This window comes from Mirounga angustirostris, unplaced genomic scaffold (assembly GCF_029215605.1).
Source record: "Mirounga angustirostris isolate CCGP_5_RB_7025 unplaced genomic scaffold, mMirAng1.0.hap1 SCAF_4, whole genome shotgun sequence".
Taxonomy (NCBI): Eukaryota; Metazoa; Chordata; class Mammalia; order Carnivora; family Phocidae; genus Mirounga; species Mirounga angustirostris.
Genome location: NW_026991712.1, coordinates 137532977 through 137547330, shown reverse-complemented (window position 1 = coordinate 137547330; position 14354 = coordinate 137532977). Strand labels below are relative to the sequence as shown.

Sequence of the window (14354 nt, the reverse complement as noted above, 5' to 3'; positions counted from 1 at the left end):
CCTGCTTGACCCCCCTCCATGACCCAGGCCTGACCAACCACTATTTGCCTCTGGGATCAAAGGGTGACTCAAGAGACCTTCAAGGAGATCTGATGAATGGAAGCTGAAAGAATATCATCTTGAGGCAGCCAGTTGTTCTCTTTCAAGCTACCTGGAGAAAACTTACTGTGGCAAGAAATGAGACCAATGAGAGAAACAGAAACAGGACTCCTAATGAAGAGATCATACCTTGATATCACTGAAGTTCACGGATTCTCCCCCCTCCTCCTCTTAAGAGGTTCTCAGTACATGGGCCAATAAACCCCAATATCTTGTTTTTTTGTTTAAGTCACCAGGAGAGAAGACAGAAATCCAAAAAGAAAAGCAATCACGCTGAGCTATAGGTCCTTGAATAAGAATTTTCTCTCCATAGCTCATTTTGGAATTTTATCTGCAGTATCACATACCTTTAGTAGAACAGTAGTACACAATTCCAGGATTTTGTGAGTACAATTTCAAATTTAACATAATCTTTCCAGTTGGTAAATATATCACTATGTTAGGCCAGAATGCTATTGCATTTATGAAGAAAAAAATAATTTAAAAAAAATCATTAAATCTACACTAGATTATATACAGGTGAAACACACAAAGCATAAAAGGTTTATATAGAAATAGACGAATTTAGAAGTATAAATGTTTCTAAATTACCTGAGGTATAGCATAGAAAAGAGTGCCGATATTATGACCTGAAATGGAGGCTTTTGATGGAACAACTAACACTGATATCAAAGAACAGGAAGATAATACACAGATAAGATCTCTCATCTGTGCTTAAAGAACTTAACCCTTTACCAAGTCTTCAACTAAATGCTCCATTAACTACAGGTTCCCTTGGTTTGGTTTTCACTAATTATTAACACAGTTTAATTTTATCAAATACAAATCTAATAAAAAATGATAGAACTGCCTAGATAATGGCTCTCTTATATGAACCAGGAGGCATGAAGAAAGGAGCAAATAAAGAGAAAAATTAATATGGCGAGCATGGTGCTAGCTCGGCAGACTTTGTCTGACTTAAGCAAAGAGGCTATCTAAAAAGCTATCATGCTAGGAGTTAATATCAAACCAGTTTCCCATGTAGAATCTGAAAGGCCTATAGCATAAGGCTGCACAGAGGTGCCTGAAGCAAAGCTCTTGAAAGTGTACTATGCTCCCCAGGGAATGCAGTTAAAAGCTTGTTGTCACAAGTCTCTGCAGAAATAAACTAGCCTTGCTGATTTCACTGAAGCCGACCTGACCAATAAAATAACTTCAGAACACTGAGAATACTATCCATGTGAAATCTTTATAACCACTAATCAGTAAAAGATCCATCCTGTGAAATTGCTTTTGGGTATCCATCTTTGTCATGAAAGATTAGCAGCCAGTAGTTTAATCATGCGGGGTGGCAGCGGGGAGAAGACCCTATTTTACTTGGAAGAGTTTTCAAGATTTACCACAACACACCTGGTAAACACAAAATGGTAAAGCCTCTCTCTTCCACAAGATTATCTTACAGCTATTTAAGGTGGCTTCCACCTCACACCTTCAAAGTAAATCTTGGAATCTGGCAGCCCAAAATGCTTACGGTACTATGGGGGAAATCTAACCTTTAGAAACACTGCTCAGGCATCCAAAGTCCCCAGAACCATATATTCAAACAAAGAACCTACAGAACTCGCTGTTCTAGAACACCCAACTGGGCAGATGTAAGATGTTTCCATTAGACTACAGCATATGCTTTTTAAATCATGGCATAAATAAGTATCCAAAATCTTAAAATGTGAAAAAAAATTCAGAAAACAGTATCATTTGCAGTCTCCTAAGGAAATAATCAGAAAATTACACAAAAATGGAGGCATAAAGATGTTTTCAACAGGATTATTTACAGTAGGAAAAACAATGTATGTTCTTCTTTAGAGGGTTAAATAAATGAACTTTCATTCATCCATACTATGAAAAACTATATACTGTAAAAAGTTATGTCACTCCAACCAAAATTTATTACCACATGGGGATAAAACTGTGAGGAATCACTTGGTTAAAAAAAAAACCAGATTACAAAACAGCATTATGTTTTATGATCTCCTTGAAATTTTTTTAATTTATAGGTCCATTATTCATGAAACAAACTCTGAAATCATAAACACTAAAATATTAACATAAATGTTTATCTGATAGGTCTTGGAATTTTTATTTCTTAATTTTTCTAAAATTCAAGTACAGTATTTAACTTTTTTAAAATGCTAAATAAAATTTTTAAAGAAGAATCCAGGAGCCACAGCAAGTTTCAAATGATTGCCTTGGAAGCGCCAATATTAGGCTTACATCCTGACTTCTCTGAAAGTAAATAAAAGAATGGCTAAAAGTATTCTGTATGAAACTATACTTGTTGGACATAGACTGGATAAATTATCTGAAATGCCAAAATAACTCTTTAGAGAAACAACTAAAAATCCAAGTGCCTAGTGTCTATAGAAACTAAACATAATATGGATCAGTAAAGACTCCACAGAATATATATCCTTCTTGTATAAAATCAAATGGTTACAATTATTTTGAATTTGTAGGCTGTAGCTTTTTAATGACTTAAGAAAAAGTTCAGAAGAAGTTTAAAAATTTTTCTCTCCTCAGAGGGCCAGGTCAAGGTGAGCAGACTATCTTACTTTTTGAGGTACCAGGTTTCAGCCATAAATACCTTGACTCAATTATTTCCTGAGGCTTCACTCCCACAGTAAAAATATGGTGAGAGCTGGCCTCACGGCAAGAACAAGACAAGGACAGGTCATTCTGACCCAGTTATGTGATCAAGGCCTTGACTATGACCAGAAGGCAGCAGGCATACAGACCAAGCCTCTAGGAGTCTCTGTGGAGCCAGGTGGCAACAGAGGAGCCAGTGAGCTGCTGGAGGTTAGCAGAATGCAACAGCGGGGAGGCATTGCAGGCTGTGCTGTCCCCTCAGACCAGTCAAGAACAGTCAAGTGCAGCCCTGGGGCCCAGTGGGAGAATCCAGGGCTTGGGTCTAGCTCACAATCACTTCACCTCTCTGAATCTTAGCTGCCTTAAGTCTCAAATGAAAGTTATACAGGAGAGCTCCTTTTTATCTGTATTGAGCTCTCAACACTTTGTTTTTTGCTGTTCTAATATTAGCCGTTACCTCCATTAAGGTCTAATAGGCTGGGGTGCTTTGTAAAGTGTCTTTTCTTCTCATAAAAGGAACAACATAAAAAAGAAATGCCAGTCAAAATATCAAATAGGCCTTTCACAACACAAACTCATAGTCAGCATCTTATGATTAGCATTTATGTGTTCAATAATACTTACTGACCATCTGCTTGACAGCAGGCACAGGGCTGAACTAGAACTAAAGGATAATCAAGAGGGACTTGGTCCCTAACCTCTGGAACTTCCAGTGAGGCAAGAGCCAAAGAGAGCAGCTTTACCTCTCTTCTCCCACAAGACACTGCCCTTTACAATGTCCAATGTCCAATGTCCAATGGGTGGATCCTACAGGATCCCAATTTCTCTTAAATAATCTCTAAATCTTCTACCCACAAATGTATCTTAAACTTCTCACAACTATTTCAACAAATGGGCATTTAGTTTCCTAAATTCTACATGTAAATACCTTCTGTATAATTTTATCACTCAATCACAAATCCAGCATGAGGCTTTTTTTTTTAAGTACGTTCCATGCTCTGCATGGAGTCCAATGCGGGGCTTGACCTCATGACCCTGAGATCGAGACCTGAGCTGAGATCAAGAGTCGGACGCTTAACCGACTGTGCCACCCACGTGCCCCGAGGTTGTATTTTTAAAAATACCCTAAAATGGTGGCCCACAGAGGTCTTGGGCAAGTCATGTGAATGCTCTGATCCTTAGTCTTCTGTTATAAAACTGGGGAAGTATTCCTGGGTGATTCCTATTTCTTCCAACTCTTACAATTATTATAAGATTTTCTGATCATTATGTGCTGCAAACCTTTAAACAACACCAACTAGAAAATGTCTATAAACTTAGAACCCAATATGCTGGGATTCATGGCAGACCTGTCTCCATGATTCCTTAAAACCATTAGATATATCACTTCTAACCTGAGAAAAGTAAACAAGACTCCAAGCCAAGAAAGAACTTGTTTGACTGCTTTCCTTGCCTCCCAATTATCAAAGCAATATTCTCTTAAGTGTCTGGCTCCCAAATACCTTTAAATGTCTCAATTCAGCCTAGCATAAGCAGTATTTTCATCTGATTGCTAACTGTGTGGCAATATTCCTCTTTCAATGTTGCCTGACCCTTACTGCATTGACTTTTTTTTATTGAACCATATCGAGCATACAGAAGTATAAAAAAAATTGATTTTTTTTTAAGAGGACTAAATAGGTCTCTTAATAGGGTTCCTAGTATGTGCCAAACACAATGGTGGTGGTTGGGAATACAAAGGTCAGCCACAGATGAGAACAGACAGCTAAACAAGTAAGTGCAATAATGTGTGTAAATTCCAGAATGTGCCTAGTTCAGGAGTGACATATAAGCCTTTCACATGTATCAAGGCAGGTAACACACTCACACAAATACACTGGTACTCTCTGGTTTATGAAAGGTTTTGGCTTTTTAAAATTCATTCCCAGTTGGGTGTCTGAAATTTAAAGCACATTCTCCCCCAACACACACTGCTATAAATGTGGTTAGGTTTCCAAGCCAACACACAAAAGACCAATTTAATACATAAAGTATATGAAACAACATACATCTGCCCTGCAAAGAGAGCAGAAAACGTTAGTGCAGCCAAAGAGAACTGCGAGTGATCCTGTCATCTTGAAAGCTGGAACTTAAGGGTAAGCAGAGTGGAGGTTAATAAGGGGTGCAGACGGAGTGGTAAGGAGGTGCCTGTCAGCTTTAAGGCAACTAATCTCAGGAATTTGGAGACCAAGGGCCAGGTAGACCTCACTTCGATCAAATCCAGGTTCCTCCACTTAAAAACTGGTGCCTTTAAACATGTTATTCAGTCATTCTTAGCCTCAGTGTACCAATCTGAATGTCGGGCACAGAGTAAGCATTCAATACACAATAAAGTAGGTTTATACATTTTTTTATTTGCTTGAGGCTATAGAGCTTTCATCTTCTTTGGCTTTAAAGTACCTTTAACACATAGCTGGGTTTATCATTCATTGTCAGAAAATGTTCAGTTTCCACATGAAACAAAACCAGATTGGGGCGCCTGGGTGGCTCAGTTGGTTAAGCGACTGCCTTTGGCTCAGGTCATGATCCTGGGGTCCTGAGATGGAGCCCCGCATCAGGCTCCCTGCTCAGCGGGGAGTCTACTTCTCCCTCTGACCCTCCCCCCTCTCATGCTCTTGCTCTCTCTCAAACAAATAAGATCTTTAAAAAAACAGATTTTTTAAGTGTCTAGACAAGAAATGTACAAGGAAGAGGACTGCTGAGAGCATATGAGAAAAGGACAGCCTGAATTAAAATGAAGTCACTAAGAAGGGACGGAAGATAGGGGGAAAAGACAAATTTGTAATATACAGGACGTATCAGAATCCTCCTGGTAAAAGAAGATATGAGAGGGAATTCCAAGGAATTTCCAGGGACTTATGGACTGTCTACACAATGAGGGGAAGACAGGAGGGATCATAATAGTGGCAAGCCCTGATGGGGTGCTGGCATACATATACACACATGCGTGCGCGTGCACGTGTGCTCATGTAATCCTCACAACCTAAAAAGTAAATGCAATTATTATCCTCATTTTACAGAGGAGGAAACCAAGACAAAAGAGACTGAAGAACTTGCCCAGGATCACTCAGCTAGTACAATAAAGCAGAATTCAAACCCACAGACTCTAGTTCCAGATTTGGAAGTCTGAGCCACTATGTTATACTGATGCTTTTGTAGCTTTGGGAAGCCAGCCATTTGCATAAGGGGGTTTCCTGCATCAGAAGTTCATAACTTGAGTAATATCTATCAATAAAGTTCCCACTTAAAAACATCTAAACATTACATCATCATTTACAGATTCCCTGGCAATGAATTTTCCCACTCCCTGGGGTGGGAGTGGGTAACTAACATTTATTGAATGCTGCTGAGTCTTGCTGAATCCCAGGCACCATCTGAAGCTATTCCATATATTTTACCTCATTTAACCCTCACAAAACCACCTTTGCGATAGGCACTATTAAATCCATCTTACAGCTGAGAAAAACTGAGGACCAATTATGAGCCCAAAGTCACAGAGCCAGCAAGTGGCAGAGGACAGCCTCAGACCCAGCTCTTCCTGGTTCCAAGTCCAGGCTGCTTTTCACAACACATCTGGTATACTCAGATCCAAACACTGTAAACATGGGACATGTTATCTAATAACCAGGTAATAAAAAGTAACAGTAAACCACGTTTGATTTATACTGTCAAAAATATTTCACAAGTACTGAACTCTGTTTAGGACAGCTAAATGAACCCAGTCACCTGTTTTACCCCTTTTCCCCCACAAAAACCAATCCTTTCAGATCCTCTTTATTACCTAGCCATCTAACAATACCAAATACAACAATACAGGTGCACGAGGCACTTCTCTGAGAACCAAAATTGCTTCAGAAGCATTACACTGTAAAACAGGATAGAAACAAGTTCCATAGATTTAAATGCCAAAGTCAGAAAAACAAAAAACTAACAAAAACAAAACAAAGAGGCAAGAGACAAGACAGTAAAAAGGGTTCTTTAAGAGAAGGGTTTTCCAGTTACACCTCAGTAAAGCTGGGGGTATCAGAGAAAGAGTAGATAGGACGTTTGTTTTTGTTTTTGTTTTTAATGCAAGAGAGCTTCAAATTTGAATTTCAGGTCTACCATTTTTTAGCTTTGTTTGCTCATCTGGAAAATGATGCCGTTAAGATCCAACTCTCTGGCTGTTAAAAGATTAAATACCAAACGCAGAGCACGTATAACAGCTGACACATAAAAGTTTACTAATCTTGAGTCTCATCCTCTTGCTCCCTCTCCTTCCTATTTGCAAAGATGTGCTACACACCACAAACCTGGGAGACATAACCTGCCCCCAAGCTACCACCTTGGTGTCACCTCAGGATGGGTAAACTAAGGGGCTAGTACTATTTATATTCCTATCGCCAAAAAAGTTGAGGGTACCAATATAAATATAAAAGACACATACAACAGAACCATTCATTAAAGCAAGGACGTAATACATGTGACATGTGATCTGGTGGGAGACTGAGGCAGGGAGACTATTGTAAAAAAATGGATAGCAACCTAAAACAAGCAAATAACTTGGCCCTGAACTTTCTGGCAAGGAAATGTTACAAATTAAAAAGCACTCTTTTCTCTTTTTTATAAAAGGAAACGAAACATATCAATTCCTGAAGAGGAACATCAGTAATTTGCCTGAATTTATTTATCTAAGGAATTGACAGGACCAAGAATACAACAAGTCTTCCAAAATACCGGTTCTTTCACGAAACTATACCTCTTTATATAAGACTCAAGGATTTAATCTGAACAAATTTCCATCAGCAAAACATTCCCATTTACAATGTCTACAAATTGTATGTATCTACACAGGACTTAGCATTTACTCAATAAAGACCCAAGTGCCTACAGTGAAAGGCGGTATGATAGTGAATGAGACCATTCCTGGCCTCAAGGACCTTGGGACGGGACAGTGGGAGCCAGCTTATGAAAGAATTGAGGCATAAGGCAGAACACGATGCCCTAGAAAAGAGGACTGCATATCACCAGAGCACTACACGTATATGTACCTCTTGTTGGGCAGGAGGAGTAGGGATCAGGGACCTTTGAAAGGGCCTTGAAAGGTACAGAATTTTGGCAGATGGAGAGCACAAGCCATGGCAAAGTGCATTAGAAAAGAAGAATGCAAAAAAAACAGAAGAGATGTTTAAGGCCTGAACGCAAAACAGTAAATCATCTAATTTGGCACAATGCAGAAAGGGAGAAATGGGAGAAGCAGCTGAAAAGTTGAGGTCTTACCATGAGGAGCCCTGAATGCCACACTAAGGTGGAGTTCAGATTGTTTTCCGTACGCAATAGGGACTGACGAAGGCTTATGGTCAGGACAGTTCTATGACCTGAATCCAGCTGCAAAATGATTCAATGTGTGTGTGGAGGACAGACTGGAGGCAAAGGGCTGGAGGCAGGCAGAGCACATTAGAGATCGCTGGGATCACTCTGGTAGAAGAAAGCTCGGTCAGAGGCAGGGAGTGGTGAGCAGGCAAAGGTGCAGATACTGGGACGAAGCACTGAGAGCGCTGGGCAGACTACGGGGGTGGGATCTGCGGGGTGGGGAGAAACGAAAGGGGACAAGTCAAGATGAGTCTAAGGCAGGGGTTGGCAAACTTTGGCCCATGCACCAAATCTGGCCTATCTTCTATTCTGTACAGCTAAGAAACTGTACAACTTTTCACATTTTTAAGTGGCTGGGGGAAAAAGTAATATTTTGGGACAAGTGAAAAATCAAATTTCAGGGTCCATACATAAAATTTTATTGGAACACAGCCACATTCATTGGTTTATATATTGTCTACATTTGCTTTAGATCTACAAAAGAATTGTGTAGTTATGACAGAGGCGGCCTGGCCCTCAACACTGAAAATATTTACTGTCTTTTCCTTCACGGAAAGTTTTCTGACCACTCATCTAAGAGGTTTTGAGGGTGGTGAACAGAGATGGTATTAAGAGGAACAGAGAAATCTTCCATTGGTATGGTGGGGTCAGAAAGAGAGATACCAATTTTGAAGCAGTTAAATGGGAGGTATCAATAAGAAAGCCAGGTAAGGGAGCCCAGCAGGAAATGGAAAGACCATCCCCCCATGGGGCCTGGGCATCTGCCACTCCCCCTGCCTGGTGTACACTTCCTCCAGATCACCACATTGCCTGGCTCCTACTCATTATTCAGGCCTGAACTCCAATGTCACTGTCCCAGAGGAAGCCCCTCTCCCAGCCACTTAGGCATTCTCTCCCCATTACCTTATTTTCTTTATTGCACTTACCACCATGCAAAATTAATCTTTTTTATGGACAGGTGTAACATCTTAAAAGGCTGGCTCTTTAAGGAGAGGCCTCGCCTCTTGTTTCCTAAAGTATCCCCAGTACCTTGAATCATGCCTAAAGCTGCTCGACAACTGGAGTTCAAGTGAAAGCAAGTCATCTGCACAGTTTTAGGAACAAAATGAGACTTGCCATTTGCAGCAGCTTAGGGGAAAGTCTTCATTAGGGGAAAGGGAGAGATGAGAGGTGGAGAAGAGAGCAAGACACAGAAAGGAAGAAGAGAGGTACTGTGTTTCAGAAGCCGGACAGCAGTGGGGCTGTGGGGCATCTTTCAGGAAGGGGGTGTTTAACAGCATCAAATGTTTTAGATAACAAGAGCAGAAAAAAGGTGTCAAAGTGTGACAGCAAGAAGGTCACCGATGACCTCAAAGAAGGCTCAAGAGTGTGGAGGTGGCAATCAGGCTGCAAAGAATTAAAGAATGAGTGAGTGGGAGGAAGTGAAGGCTTTCAAGGGATTAGGCAGAGAGTGGGCAGAGAGGAGAGGTGCTCCCAGGGGCAGTAGCAGGGCGGGGGGGGGGGGGGGTCCTTCTTTTTTGTTTTGTCATGTCACTGCCCTGTTTTAAAGCCTTCAATTTCCCCTTTTATATTATAAGGCCCAAAGTAATATGGCCCATAAGGCCCTACCTGATCGGTTTCCTGCCTGCCTCCCCAGCCTGCATCTTTGTCCTCTGCTCCAGCCAGTGTTGGTTCCACCCCAGGTCCTTTGCACATGCTATTTCCTTTGGCTGGAAAAACCTCATCTTCCTCTTAGCCTGGCTAACTCTCACCCTTCAGATTTCAATGTTTAAAAATATATATACCACAGAGACCCCCCTCTTCATTCTGCCTCCAGCCTCTATAGCAAATTAAGACATCTCTCTTGGCACTTAGCATAATTATAACAAATAGCTTTATAATTGTTGGATTATTGTGTTTTCCACTCGTAAGGAAGCTTCCTGAGGGCAGGAATCAGGTCTTGCTCTCACATAATACATAATTTACAAGTAACTGTTAAATAAAGGAATAAACATGAAAACCTGAAAGCATTTTTATCTCAGCCAGTTTGTGCATCTCTAGTGGCCTACTTCCTAAATCCACATCAAGTGGGCTTACAATTTACATTCCAGCCAGTTGGCTTTCTCTGACCTCCCCCTCCCACTTTTAACCAACCTGAGTGAATGGTCATTCTAAGCAAGTAAAATGATGGGATTCTTTGGAGATACCACCATATATCAAATGATTTTTCCAATTAGAAAACTAATATATGGTTATTAGCAGACCTACCTAGTTTTACAGAGTGGCTTTAACCAAAAAAAAAACAAAAACAAAAAACCAACCAGAATATTAAATCTAGGCATTATGCATCTAACTTCTTTAAGTCTGTTTTGTGAATCAGCCCTAAAATGGGTTTGCAGGTGTATGGTAAAAGATCCACTGCATCTCTTTATTATATAAATCACACCTGTCTGCCTCCCTGTGCAATCTTGTTTCGTAACAGAATTTTTTACTGGGAAAATATACATTTGGCAGATTGTTTTCTCCTTATTTTTTTACTTTGTCTTTTCTCTTACCATAAATAAAAGATTTTCAATTCTACTAACTGAAAAAAATCGCTATGAATTACAGCCTTGCTACAGCTTGAGCAAATTAACTGTGCAAACAAGTCTGCAGACATAATTGTGCTTAATTGAATGAACGGTTGTCAGTTCTAATAGCTGTAAGCCCTTTAAATCACTATTAAAAACAAGAGTTGCATTAATTACAAATTGTTCTTACCTATTTCTGCCTTATATATACAAATTTGTCTTACCCAATATACCTGGAAATGATGAACCTAAATTTATTTTTTAAATACCTACAGGTCAACCTATTCATCATCTGAGCTGGGCTTCCCTTCCACAAATACAAAGTAGGGAGTTTTACTGTCTTTATCCTTCTCAAATGGGAAGACAAGGAAAAGATACAGCTAATTTCTGTGTTATCAAAGAACATGGGATGAAAAGATCAAACTCTTCCCACCACCTGGCAACTGTTGTTCTTGAGAATATAAATGCAACATAAACATTACTGAGAAGGAACTAAAGGCATATTTAAAATATGATTAGGAGCAAGGGCCAACTTTTTGTATAATTTATATTTTGGGTAAACCTTGCTTTTGGAAAGCACATATATAGAAATAGAAACTGATAAAACAGCATTCAGGAGAAACTGAATATATATTTTAGAGTTCCTTTAAACTCTTATAATTGCTTAAACAGCAAAACTCCCTAACACATCATCTGACTTATAAGATTTTTAACGTCCACACAACTCTGAAGACACCATTTTACAAACGGGTATGCCTGTGTTTCTGCCACTTCCTAAGTAAACTGAATCAGTGTGAGCAACACAGAACCTTTATATTGACTTTCCCAGAAAGTCTAATACATTCCTACCAAATTATATACCTTGCATGACCTTTAAAGTTAAATTAAAGGCACCTTTGTTTCTCATTTTTCCTTAAAAATACAGCAGAACCTAATGTATTATCACCTTTGATGCTGTCTACATAATAAACTCCTCTAGATTTGAGAAACTGCCTACTTTAAGTGCCTAAACTTCTTTGATTTAACCATTTCTAATTGAAGCCTTTCTAACATAGAATATACCAGCTACTCTGTTTTGCATTTAATGGGTCACACTTCCCTACCATCTTAAATCATTCTGAATACAATTTGAGCTCCAAAGTATATTCACCAATAAAAAAAAGCTAACAAATGTTTAGCTTATACCATGTGCCTGGCACCATTCCAAAACCTTCAGGCATAGTCATTCAATCCTCAAAACAATCTTACAGGTAGGAACCATGTTTACTTTCATTTTATTGATAAGGAAACAAGCTTAAGTTGCCCACATTATCACCGCTAGGATCAAAACAAGCAGCCTGGCTCCTGAGCCATCAAAAACACAGATTATGAAAAACAAGGCTAAAACATAATAACTCGGTTTTCTATCTCGAGGTGTGATAAGTCGACCTGATTTAGTCTTTCCCAGCTGGATTCAAGTTATTCTGGTCTTTTGCGCAGATAGCCACAGCTCTTCCTCCTTGCCTGCAGAGGCAGCCTCCTCCCACAGACCACTCCTAAGTAACTCTTTCCCTGAAGACTTAAAGCACCTCCTGCGAGCAGATTCCTCACCGGCTTCTGAAGAAAACCTCTTCTTTGAGCTTGTCCTGTTGCAATCCTGACAGCAGCTTCTTACTCCACCCCCACCCACCACCTGCACCCCTCCCAAAAGCCCAACCCCTAGAGGTGTCCTTTTCTGCCTGAGACAGACCTGTCTCCCCTGCCCTTTCCCCTGCTCCACAACTCAGCCTCTTGTTAATGGCTTCGTCATCATTAGCAACACCAATTACCATCCTGTGTTGTGACGGTGACAACTCCAACTCGCTAGGGTATTTACAACGGCATGTGCCCCTCCACTAAATGGCACCACCCAGACTGTTCCACTTTTTGAGTTATGGTTCTGCTTTTCATTCTGCTTCTCGCTCACTTCCAAGATAAAAATTAACACTGCCTGTCTCAGAGAATGTGCCTTCTTGGAGTCATCCTCTTAATAACTCCTGTCTCTTATGTTTGTAGTTAATCTGCTGACTTGAAAACCAGTTAGATAGACTGCCAACAAACCCTTTATAAATTATCAGCAAGTCAAAGTAGGTTTTCCTCCACTATAAGGAAAGCACATATGGATTCCATGACATCTCTTGTGGCTCGAAATATTTCCTGCCTCCTAGCAGTCTTCTGGATAGTTGATAAGTGGTGGATAAGTAAGAAATATTTTCTGTGATAGGGAGGAGGAAAAGATATCGGTTGATTGAATCTGACCCTTTCAGTGTTTCCAGTTGTTCCATTTGCTAATGATGTTACATGCTTGAGCTCAAGAACTATGAATGGTTCCCCATTTATTCAACACAGGCTACAGCCCCTGACCTCACACTGCTCACAGACTTGCAGACAGTCTCAGTCTTCACAATCTGGCCCCATCCTACATGTCCAGCCTCACCTCCTTCTGCTGCCTCCCAGTATTCTGCTCTAATCACATGGCTGCTCCAAGTTTGTCACCCACACCATGTACCTGCCCACCTTTGTGCCTTTGCTCATGCTCTATCTCTGCCTAGATTCCCTTCCCACCCCTAGACAAGAGAACTCCTACTCACTCTTCAAGGCCCAACTCTAGTGAAACCTCTTCAAAACAGCAGTGGACAGGGCTTCGAGCAAGGTTTAGCTTTCCTCAAGGGTCCCAGCGCTCTTAATTCCAACCTCTACTACGGTATCACCCACACTGTGTTACAGTTACACACAACAGGCTTATTTCCATATAAACTGTCTTATCCATCTGCCAGAAATCAGTAGGTACTGAAGAGATGTTTCCTTATACAGAGCCAATTAATCTGTAACACTAAAAAATGTGGGAAAGGGAGGAAGCCAGTTCTTAGCCCTCAGACTTTAAAGGAGTGCCATGAAGGTTCCTAGGAAACATTCTACATTCACAAAGTAGGACTTACTTTTTTGCATGTGTAAAATCTACAACTGAGAAACCCTGAATGAACAGCTCCAAGGTCCTTCCACTAGACTATAAACTCTAAAAGGCCAAGGATTTTTGCATGTTTTGTTCTGTTTATTCACACCCTGAGATTCATAGCAGGGGCTCAACAAGTATTTACAGAATGAATAAAGGGATGAACACAGTGTTGAGTGAATATTACTGTAAAGTAAACTCGGTTACCACAGATTAAAAATATCCCAACGAAGACCAGCTCTGTCTTTTGGCTAGAGTAGACTTAAAGAAATGTTCCTTTTTCTTCTAAAGCAGGCTTTGCCTCAGGACTGGGCAACGTCTTCACAGAGCACCAAGGAAAAAAATGTGTGCCTGCTGTCAGCTGCGAAGAATCACAGATCATAAGACCTTAGAAGTAAATACATCATGGAAATGAACTTAACGTTTCATGCTTTCTTGTTGCCAAAAAAACTGGTGCACTTTAGAGGGAAGAATACTCACAGGGGTAGTTTCCTGCCCCTGAAACTCAGTCACGTCAACATGGCAGCTGTTTCAAACTCCATGTCACCGTCGGGTTTTCGAGACAGGAAGCCATAGTGGCACACCTAGCCAAGTACAGGGGAGAGCAAGACGCAGAGAGGAAACAACATGCCGAATGAGAACACGGCCTGGAGGTTAGCCCACAGAGTATAAAAACAATGAACCAATTTCTCTAATGTCTCCTATAATGTAATTTACCTGTA

At 40.4% G+C, this 14354-nt stretch overlaps 1 protein-coding gene across 4 annotated transcripts in view; it reads right to left on the bottom strand.

Annotated features, from left to right (window-relative positions):
• The window catches only part of JAK1 (Janus kinase 1), a 124624-nt gene that overhangs the window by 106464 nt on the left and 3806 nt on the right, over positions 1–14354 (bottom strand). The window contains exon 1 of one of the 4 annotated variants that reach the window (XM_045897493.3): positions 8020–8294. The exons of the other annotated variants lie outside the window; for them this stretch is intronic. The gene's annotated coding sequence lies outside the window, so the exon portion shown is untranslated. Of the gene's footprint in view, positions 1–8019; positions 8295–14354 lie in introns of those variants that run through there. 4 annotated transcript variants of the gene reach the window in all.